Source organism: Gymnodraco acuticeps, unplaced genomic scaffold (genome assembly GCF_902827175.1).
Source record: "Gymnodraco acuticeps unplaced genomic scaffold, fGymAcu1.1, whole genome shotgun sequence".
Lineage (NCBI taxonomy): Eukaryota > Metazoa > Chordata > Actinopteri > Perciformes > Bathydraconidae > Gymnodraco > Gymnodraco acuticeps.
This window is the reverse complement of record NW_022990501.1, coordinates 267,526-277,123: the sequence shown is the minus strand read 5'-3', so window position 1 is coordinate 277,123 and position 9,598 is coordinate 267,526.

Genomic DNA, 9,598 nt, shown 5'->3' with positions numbered 1-9,598 from the left:
CGTTATCTGCTTTGTTTCACTGTGTCATCAGAGCTCACACCACTACAGGCTACTGAGGGGAAGTCAAAAATAATTACATCACATAATCTCCACAGTCAGCAGACAGAAAGTGAAAGAAGCAACTGCACAAACCGGCCAATCAGATGGCAGCGTGATAGGGAACATTGAGCTATCTCTTCTTTCCCTCCACGATTCAGTCAAACTGATTTAACACCTGACTTTTAGGACATACATCACCATCCACCCACATCCAGAGTTAGGCAATTGTTCATTTTTACAAGCCTACATAAAATGGGATCAGTTGCACTTTGGCTGCGGGGCCATATCTTTTCAGGGTGGCCCAGATTTCCTGGATGTGCCCCAAATTTAGAGATTGAAAAATCTAATATTTTAGCAAACCAGTGCTAATCAGTTAGAGCACCTCTAACAGCACAATGATTTAAAAAGATGATGAAAGTAAAAAAAAGCCCAATGCCAGCACAATGTTATGGCACATTGTAATGCGAAAGAATAAGACCTCTGTTCAATTGAATCCAAAGAAAATACTAAATCCTGAAATAGAATACTAAGAATAGAAAGTGTCAGAAGCAGCTCGGAGAAAGGTTCTGTGGTTGGTTGGGATTGAGCTCTCTGTCACACACAGATACAGAGAACAGTAATAGGCTTTGAATATATTTTAAATCTTTGAAGAATGATCTCCTTAAAAAAGCACGCTGTCATGGTTATTGATGGCTATGTAATCAGCAGACATTGTAAATCCCACCAAAAATGTTTTTATGAAGCTGAACCAAATGTCCTCCCAAACTGTCATTTTCTGACAAGCTGTAACTTGCAAACAGCATTCAAAAAGACAGACAGGCAGGAAAAACACATTCTGATTAATTGGTGTCGACAACAACTGAACAAACGTGCTCTAATATTACACACTGTGTGCTCTGTGGCAGTATTTGATTGATGTTTGTATCAGAGTGTATTTTGATCTGAACCAGGGAAGGAGTTGCTGCTCTGTAGAAATCCAGGATCTTGTCTTTCCAGCTAGTCCTCAAAATATATTTTCCCCTGCAGGCCTTTCATCTCAGAAAAATAGCCCCAGAAATGATTTTTGCGACACAAGTTGCTCAACTTGAACAGGAAAAAAACAACATCTGTTATTTGTAACAGTGTGGTAAAAAACAATGTGTTTCCATTCCCCCTCTGGAATATACTATCTTCATATCCTTTAAAGAAAACCTCCTAGGAAGCATGCATGAAAACAACAAAGCAGGACATCCCGAGGCTATCAGAGCCGGCCTGCAGCATCAGCATTTAGAAGAGGGGGTGCGTAATGCTGTTGTCATAATTAAAGGTTGGAGTGAATCTATAATTAAATGCTTGAGGGAACATTTTAATTTCAGCCACTAAGCGCCACAGAACTGTCTATCTGCTCATTCTTAGTCAAAGTCACCAAAGACTATACGTTTAAAAGACAGAGGAACAGGATAGGCCACCAGTCTTACACAAAAAGGGTGGAATATGCAAGCTAAAACAATTAGTTGACTGACGGAAAATTCCTTAGAAGCCACATTGATAAGCCATATTTAAAGGTGAAACACATCATAATAGTGTTCCAATGAGATTTGATCCTGACTTTTGTATTATTACTTATTAAGACACAATGCCATCATTTAAAATGGACCTTGAGTCTCTTCAATAAAGCTGATTCACTCAAGCTAATTTCTGTAAAATCATTGGCACTGTGTTAGATCTTGACTTCTCTTGAATTCAGAGATATCTTTAGCTGTATATTTTAAATATCGTAAATATCTTGTTATATTTTCAGAGTTAATCTGCCCTGAGCAATCCCTTTGAATGAGAGCATTGCATTTTGTGTGATTATGAACAGTTCAATTAAAATGTTCCATGTTTACTCTGAGATTTAATCAGAGTAAATGTAGTTATTGTTCCATGAAACCGTACACCGTCACCGGAAATGGCCAGCCATAGTTTGATATTGATTAAAGCATTGAGTCAACAGTCTCTGTAATTCAGGCCTGGAAACCTAAATCTGAACTAGGTGTGTCATGTTAGAGGCATAATAACATTTAAAATATAGTTTAATGCAGGTTTAATTGTGATTTGTATTTGTCCTTACACTGCTTGGTCTTGCAGCAAATGCACTGCAGTGAATTTTCTGTGTGTGTGATATGAAGCTACCATAGTCTCATCATGTGTGTTAAATCAAATGAGTATGCTTTAACCATTAACACACTGTATGTTTGATGTAAATGGAGCCTTCATATGCGAGATCCTTAATCTCCAGGCATCTTTATAATTTCACCACCTTTGGTTTCTGCTGGAAAACTTTCAATATCGACAGAGACTAAAAGCTTAACTGTTGCGATTTAAAGTAATGTGCTCAGGCTGCACATTTCTCCTGCCCTGCCTCTTATCAGCACTACCTCAAACAGAAATAAAGCAGGTATTAATATTTCCATCTTCCACTGCATTGTTGTTATTCTGCGGGCCATTAGAAATGGAAACGCTATTAGTTCCTGTCTAGTGTCTATGCAGTCGCTAGATGGCGCACTGGCTAATTTCTGTTATATCTTTTATTTTAAATCGCATATTCGCTGCACATTCTTTAAACCTTTACCATTACGAGAAATAAAGCTGATGTGTGCGACAGACAGGGCCCTTTCCCAGCTGGCGTGTTACCTTCACGGACTCGCAAGTGCATGTTTATAACAAGGCTGTTTACTTGGCTCTTTCACATGGCTGCAGTTAGAATAATGCGCGCTTATTATAGCAAAACTGCAGCAGTGGATACATCATTGCATGGTTTTAGTCGCGAATTATTACAATAACATACACAGGGAGACATTGAGGACGCGCTTGATCTGTGCTGAGAGCCCAGGCTGACCAACACGTAGTGCTGTGTGAAGCCGTTGAGCGTGACGGGGTCTCAGGCTGAGGCCGACCGGAGCGAACCGCTGCTAGAAGTACCGATACTGAACAGAAACATCACTTACATCAAGCGTGGCAGTCCCGTAGTGTTCTCCTCATGTATGCGCAGCGGAATGACAAATCCTCATGTCTGTAGTGGCCGAGTAGCCCACGAGCCGCAGCGATGGGATGCTCCAGATGTGTGACACCTTCCCTGCCTTGCTCATGTATTTCAAAAATAAAATAAATTAAGAGCTGGCTCGGATAGAAGGTGCACAGCTCTGCCGGAGTTCAGATGGACACATGCATTAATTCATGTCATCAGGAGTGCTTGGCACACTCAGCTGGCCTCACGTCGGAGCGTGTGTCACTCTGAGCTACGATGCGCGTGTGAGGAGACACTGACGGGGGGGGCTCTATTGTCTCTGCTGTGGATGACATCATCCCAGACCAATGGCGTAGCACACGGGACGAGGGGGGGGGGGGGGGGGGGTCGGGGGTCGGGGGGCGAGCACGCAGCACGTGTGGGCTGGTAGGGGGGGGGGATGTTAAACAATATGCAAGCCCCCCCCCCCAAAACATTGTCAAACACTTAAGTATACATGGTGTGAAATGAGGCTACTACAGGCATTCATAACATGTCTATTTTCTAATTAATGGGAAGATAAACTTAGTCGAATAGATCTATTAATTAAATAGATACAGGCCTTAATAAACATATATCAATATCACTTTGATTTTGAAACTGAAATAATGGTGATCGTAGAGTAATAGTTACAAAAAATATACTTTCTGTCTGATAGCTTCAAAAACATGTCAAACTATTGCCTCAGTCATTGTGTCAGACACGATTAGATAATACTTTATATTTGTAGTGTTACAGCAGCAAAGGCAATTTCAATGATGTGTAATTGAGGGAGGACACTTCAGGAAAAAACATGTTTTGTGTTCATCTATTGGTCCATTTTAAGGGTTTGGCCTGTTTTGTCCCCTTAAACCTGATTAGTGGAAAGATAACGTCCAAAATAAAGAATGACATTTCTGTCAATATGAATTAAACAGATAAATAAATACTGTAAGCATGGGAAATAAATAAATATGGCAATCAAATCAAATCTCTTTGCATATTTTGTTATGGCATAGTAAATTAAATGGCATTCCGTAACACAATACACATTTAAGGGTTTAATTCACTAACTCTGCTCAGTAATAGGCACCGGTGGTGGAGTGTTATATTTCCATTTCATGCTACTTCCTATGTCTTATATTTCTACACTGCTCTCACAGGGAAATATGTTACTTCTTATTACGTTACCATTGACTGTTAGCAGGCTCAATGTCGAGTCAAGGCAACATAATAAAGGAGACGGTAGCCGAAGTAATCAAAAAAGAATTTAATTAATGATTACCACCATGGTTGAACAAAGGAAATATAAAGTAATGACAGACAAGAACACATACTGCACAGACAGGATCAGCACCAGACAAAGGGGAAGGCAGAATACTTATACATGAGGTAATGACGAGACAAGACACACCTGGGTTAATTACAAATGGGTACACCTGGAGGGGAAACGATAAGGACTACAAAACCATAACAGGAAACTACAGCTAGACATGACACATCACACTAGGAGTGCCTGATCAGGGCACAAACACATAACACTTCTTATTCCACTACATTTATAAATATATATCAGTTTACCATCCAACCAGAAGGGCAAACAAATAGTTAAAGAATAATGAGCAAATAACAAACAGATATACAATGCAGATAAGAAGCATAGAAGTTATGTCAATAGTGACATGTGTGAAAGTATAAATATAGTGCAGGTAAGTGCAGTACCGGGTGAGGCAGACTCCCAGGATTCATTTTTCTGCTATGAAGACTTTTGATAATCTAATTACATTTTGCCCATGATCTCTTGACAGTAACATTTCAAAAGGACTGACATTATTGCCAGATTAAAAGGTCTGAGTATTTTGTTCATGACTCCTAAGCCCTCAAATTATAAAGCGGTGTAACAAATTGCAGGAAGGTGAAATAAATATGTACTTTTCATAAAGATATTCTATTTCTATTTTGTAAATGTAAGAGTAAATACTCTTAACAGTTTCATTGATGAAAGCAAAGACATGTAGCGGTACTAGGGGGGTTACACATATCCGAATATAAAAGGTTTCTCTGTTGGCTGGAAATTCATCCCCCTTTCAGCTTTTTTTCTCTCAGACCGAATAGCATTGTCCTCAAGAGCTCTCTGTTGTTTCACCACCATAGTTTCCATCCAATCAGGTAATAGACCTGCGTTTGTTTATCAAATATTCGGACGTGCATCTGTGTCTTGTATTTTTCTAACACCTTTTGTGAGTTCGCACAGTCATATACAGTGCTGGAATTGGGCCGGTACTCACCGGTACGCAGTACCGGCACTTCTGGTTCTGACCCATGGAGTACCGGCACTTCTTGCTCAGTACCGGCATGCTGGCGGTACTCCGGTACTCATGCACCGTGCCAGTACTCAACACTCTCCCGCCGTTCTTATTATACATCCATATATATATATATATATACAGCCGCCCGGTACTCAGTAGATGCGTCATGAGGTGCCGAACGGACATTCTCATCGCTCTAACCGCTGGAGTTTCACAGCGGCTGTCAGCTGTTTACTCCTGTCATTCAAACAGAACGTGCTGGAGAGGGGGCGGGGCTTATCTTATCCATGTAAATACTGTGGTGGAAACGACTATGTCAAAATTAACCTATTTGACCGTGATTTAATAGTAATACACGTTTCAAAATAATAATAATAATAATGCCGAAGTAACAACATACTGAAAACTGTTAGTAAAACCATGTTTTAATGCTTTACAATTTACATACCTAGATGCACGTGTGTTGTGTTTATGCAGTGCAACTCCCACCCAGTGGGTGGCTATGTAGAGTGATAGAACAGAGCAGGCACGCCCCCGAGAGAAGGAAAGCAAGTCACGTCACAAATTAGCATTTCTAAAATGTTAGCTTGGATTAATAAAAGTGCAAAAAGACAGCGGTTGTCACCGGAAGAAACTTCAAATACAGAAAATGCTGTGCCTGTGTTGGAAATTGTGTCTGATGGGGAGCTTTCTTTGGTTGATCCTCCTGCTCCAAGTTCTAGTGCATTAGCATTAGCACTAGCTCTGCCGCCTCCTCCAGAGCCTCTAACGTTAGCTGCTGCTGGCGCAACTGCCACCACCAACACCGGGCAAAGCGATGCACCTGACTGCTGGACAACGGACCAGGTGCAATATTTTTGCAAGACCAATGCATGGCTCCTTCTTAAAGATAAGAAGCTAGGATGTCGGATATCCAGAGATGTCAAATCTTTGGGAAGGTCAAGGGCTGAAACTGTCAACTGAATGGGGTGAGTGTGCAGTGTCTCATTTCGGTGTTGACAAGGGCAAACAACAAGCTAGCCTGAGAAAAAAAATCAAAGAACATAAAGAATCACAAGCCCATGTAAAAGCTGCTGACATCCTTACATCTGCTTCACGTGAAACTATTCAACATCAAGTGCAGTCTATGCATACATCTGAATTAGACACCACTATCAGAGTTTTTCGAACGGCATATAAAATTGGCAAACATAGCCGGCCATTCACAGACATGCCAATTGATTTGAATGTACAGAAACTGAATGGGCTGAACGTGGGCAGGGTTTTGCACTCCAATAAAACCCTGTGGCGAAATCATCGACCACATAGCTCATGAGCTGAAGAAAAAAATGTCAAAAGACATTACAGAAAACCAAAGAAAACTCTGTGTTTTGGTCGATGAATCTACCACTATTAGTGGTAAAACGGTGCTTGTTGTGTGTCTACGCTCAGCATTAGCTGATGCTGAGCCCGAAACGTTTTTTTGGGAGCTGATCGAGTTGGATGGAACAACGGCTGATGACATCACAAAGGCGTTAATGGAGTGTCTTGGAAGAGATTTTAACGAGGACTTTTTAGGTCAGTGTTTCGTTTCTTTTGCATGTGATGGGGCTTCAGTCATGCTAGGGAAGAGAACAGGCGTTGCTACCCAGTTGTGTAGTAAATTCCCAAGCCTGTTTGTGTGGCACTGCTCCAATCATCGTCTAGAGCTGGCAGTTGGGGATGTGGTCAAGGAGGTCTCAGGGCTCAATCATTTCCAGATCTTTTTTGACAAACTCTATTCCTTGTTCCATGCCTCCCCCAAAAATCAGAGGCAGTTAGCGCAGTGTGCGCAAGCAGTCGGACAGCGTCTCCTGGTGATAGGGCGTGTTTTGTCCATCCGCTGGGTGGCTTCAAGTGAAAGGAGCGTCAGAGCAGTCTGGGAAAACTACCGAGTGCTTCATGATCACTTCACAAATGCTGCAAACGACACGAGCAGGGATTCCAGAGACAGAGCAAAGTACAAGGGCCTGGATGATGTGCTCACATCTGCAACGTTTGTCAGCAATCTGGGACTGATGTACGATGCGCTCACAGAGCTCAGCGACCTCTCTCGGCAACTCCAAAAAAAGAGAGATGACACTGCCTACAGCAGATAGGCTCTTAACTCGAGAAATACGAGTTTTTGAATCCATGGTCACCATGCCTGGCCCACACATGACTACAGTTCATACAGCTCTAGCTGAGAAGTCCTTCAAGGGTGTTGCCCTGCGTGAGAATGGCAGGCTTGTACAGATTCATGCAGGTCAGTTTTTCCGCAGTATGGTAGAGAATCTGAGACACAGAATGACTTCCACAACCTCCTCTCATGTCAGCACAAGAGAAATCCCATTACATGGCCGGGAGGCCCGGGACAATCAGCTAATCCAGGACATGAAAGTTATCCATCCTGGAAGTTGGCCTGAAGAGGAGTTAGACGTACAGTATGGGGACGTAGAGGTGCTACGTTTGTGCGAAGTGCTGAAAGTGGACAGAAGAGAGACTGTTCAGGGCTTTCGCGAATACAAGGAAACCAGGGCATCCCGTACACCTGCTGCCATGGAGCCTCTACTGAAAGCAGTCCGAACCATCGCTGTCTCCACTAGTGAGTGTGAGCGGGCATTCAGCTGCATGAACGATATCCTTACTGCAAAAAGGAATGCTCTCTGGTCAGCCGACTGTCCAGCCTGGTTTTCATTAAATGTAATGGACCATCACTAGGACAGTTCAATCCGGAACAGTATGTGAGGTCCTGGCTGGCAAAGGGAAGGAGAAGTGCTGATGAAAGAGCCTGTCCAGCTCCAGCCCCTGATACTGATGTCCCCAAGGCCTTCTGGAGCCTTTTCTAACAATGTGAAGTATATTGCAAAGCAGCTCACCCAGTGAGAAGACTTTTGGCATAATGTGCCGATTTGTACAGATCCTGGAGATAGAAGGACTTCAGACCAACCAGGGAGTTATCTGATCAGCTTGGTGTTCAATGTAACTCTTTACCATGGCTCAGACTTGTTACTTGCAGTTACAGTTTCTCATTTTAGATTGTGCACATTTTGCATTTGTTTTTACATGTTCTTTGTTCATGCTCTTTATCATTTTTCTGAGTTGGAAAGTTAGATTGCATCATAGTTTACTTTATACATATTTGTATTCTTCAGTGGTGAAGTATATTGCAAAGCAGCTCAGCCATGTGAGAAGACTTTTGGCACTTTTTCGTTTTTCGTTTTCTGAGTTGGAAAGTTAGATTATATTCAAAATGTACAGAAATACTTAATTTTGTTAAAGCTTTTTATAAAAAATGCTTCTGACCAGAGTTTTGTTTCCTTGTCATTAATGTTGAACACCACCAGAGGGGCTCTCACCTGAAAGGTCTCTGCTTCATGTGTCTTCAGCAGAAGATCTAGACTTTGATTGCTATATTTTCAGTTAATATTGACCTTACTGAGCTTTAGCCATATCCGCTGCCTATCATAAAAAATGTTAAGTACAGTGAACCTTTCTAAAATATACAGTAGTAAAGAGACAAACCCACCAGAATTATAGTAGCCAAATTCTTGTTTGTGGGCTGTATATATAAAATTGACTTGAAAAAGTTGCTGATTTTAGAGTACTGGCACCTTTTTCATTCCAATTCAAGCACTGGTCATATACGTAGGTATATGGTGGCAAACAGTATCAAAGTTTTGGCTGCGTGTATAACATTTTCATGGGTTCACCTGTTGTGACATTAACGAGGCTCAGGTTCACATGACAGTCAGGCCGTGGCCAGGCAGAACACTCATAGGGTGGGTGGCTATGTTGTGTTTGACAGTTGGACAGTTTATGTGCATACAAAATAAAATAAATAAAATAAAAGTTTGGTATAGTTCGACGGAGGTGAACAAGTTGGTGTATCGACAAAAGTTAGATACAACAAAGTGCATTTCAAACAGATCTAGCGAACAAGTAAACGTCTGTTGAACAAAATGAAAGATTGCATCTGATCACTTTAATACGTAAAACAAACATTAATATATTTTTTGACTTTCAAAATAGTTTTCACGCTCTTTAAATTGCCTCATCTTTTAGCGCCCTCTACTGCAATAATCCATCTGGACAAGTGGCAATTTGTATCGCATACCTTGATAAATAACTCATAGCAATTGCTGAAAAACAAATACTGAAGCATAAAGAGTACATAATGCTCATTTTCAGGTTTCATACTTGTATTTTGTGCCTGTACTGTGTACCTGTCTGCATGCTTTAATGT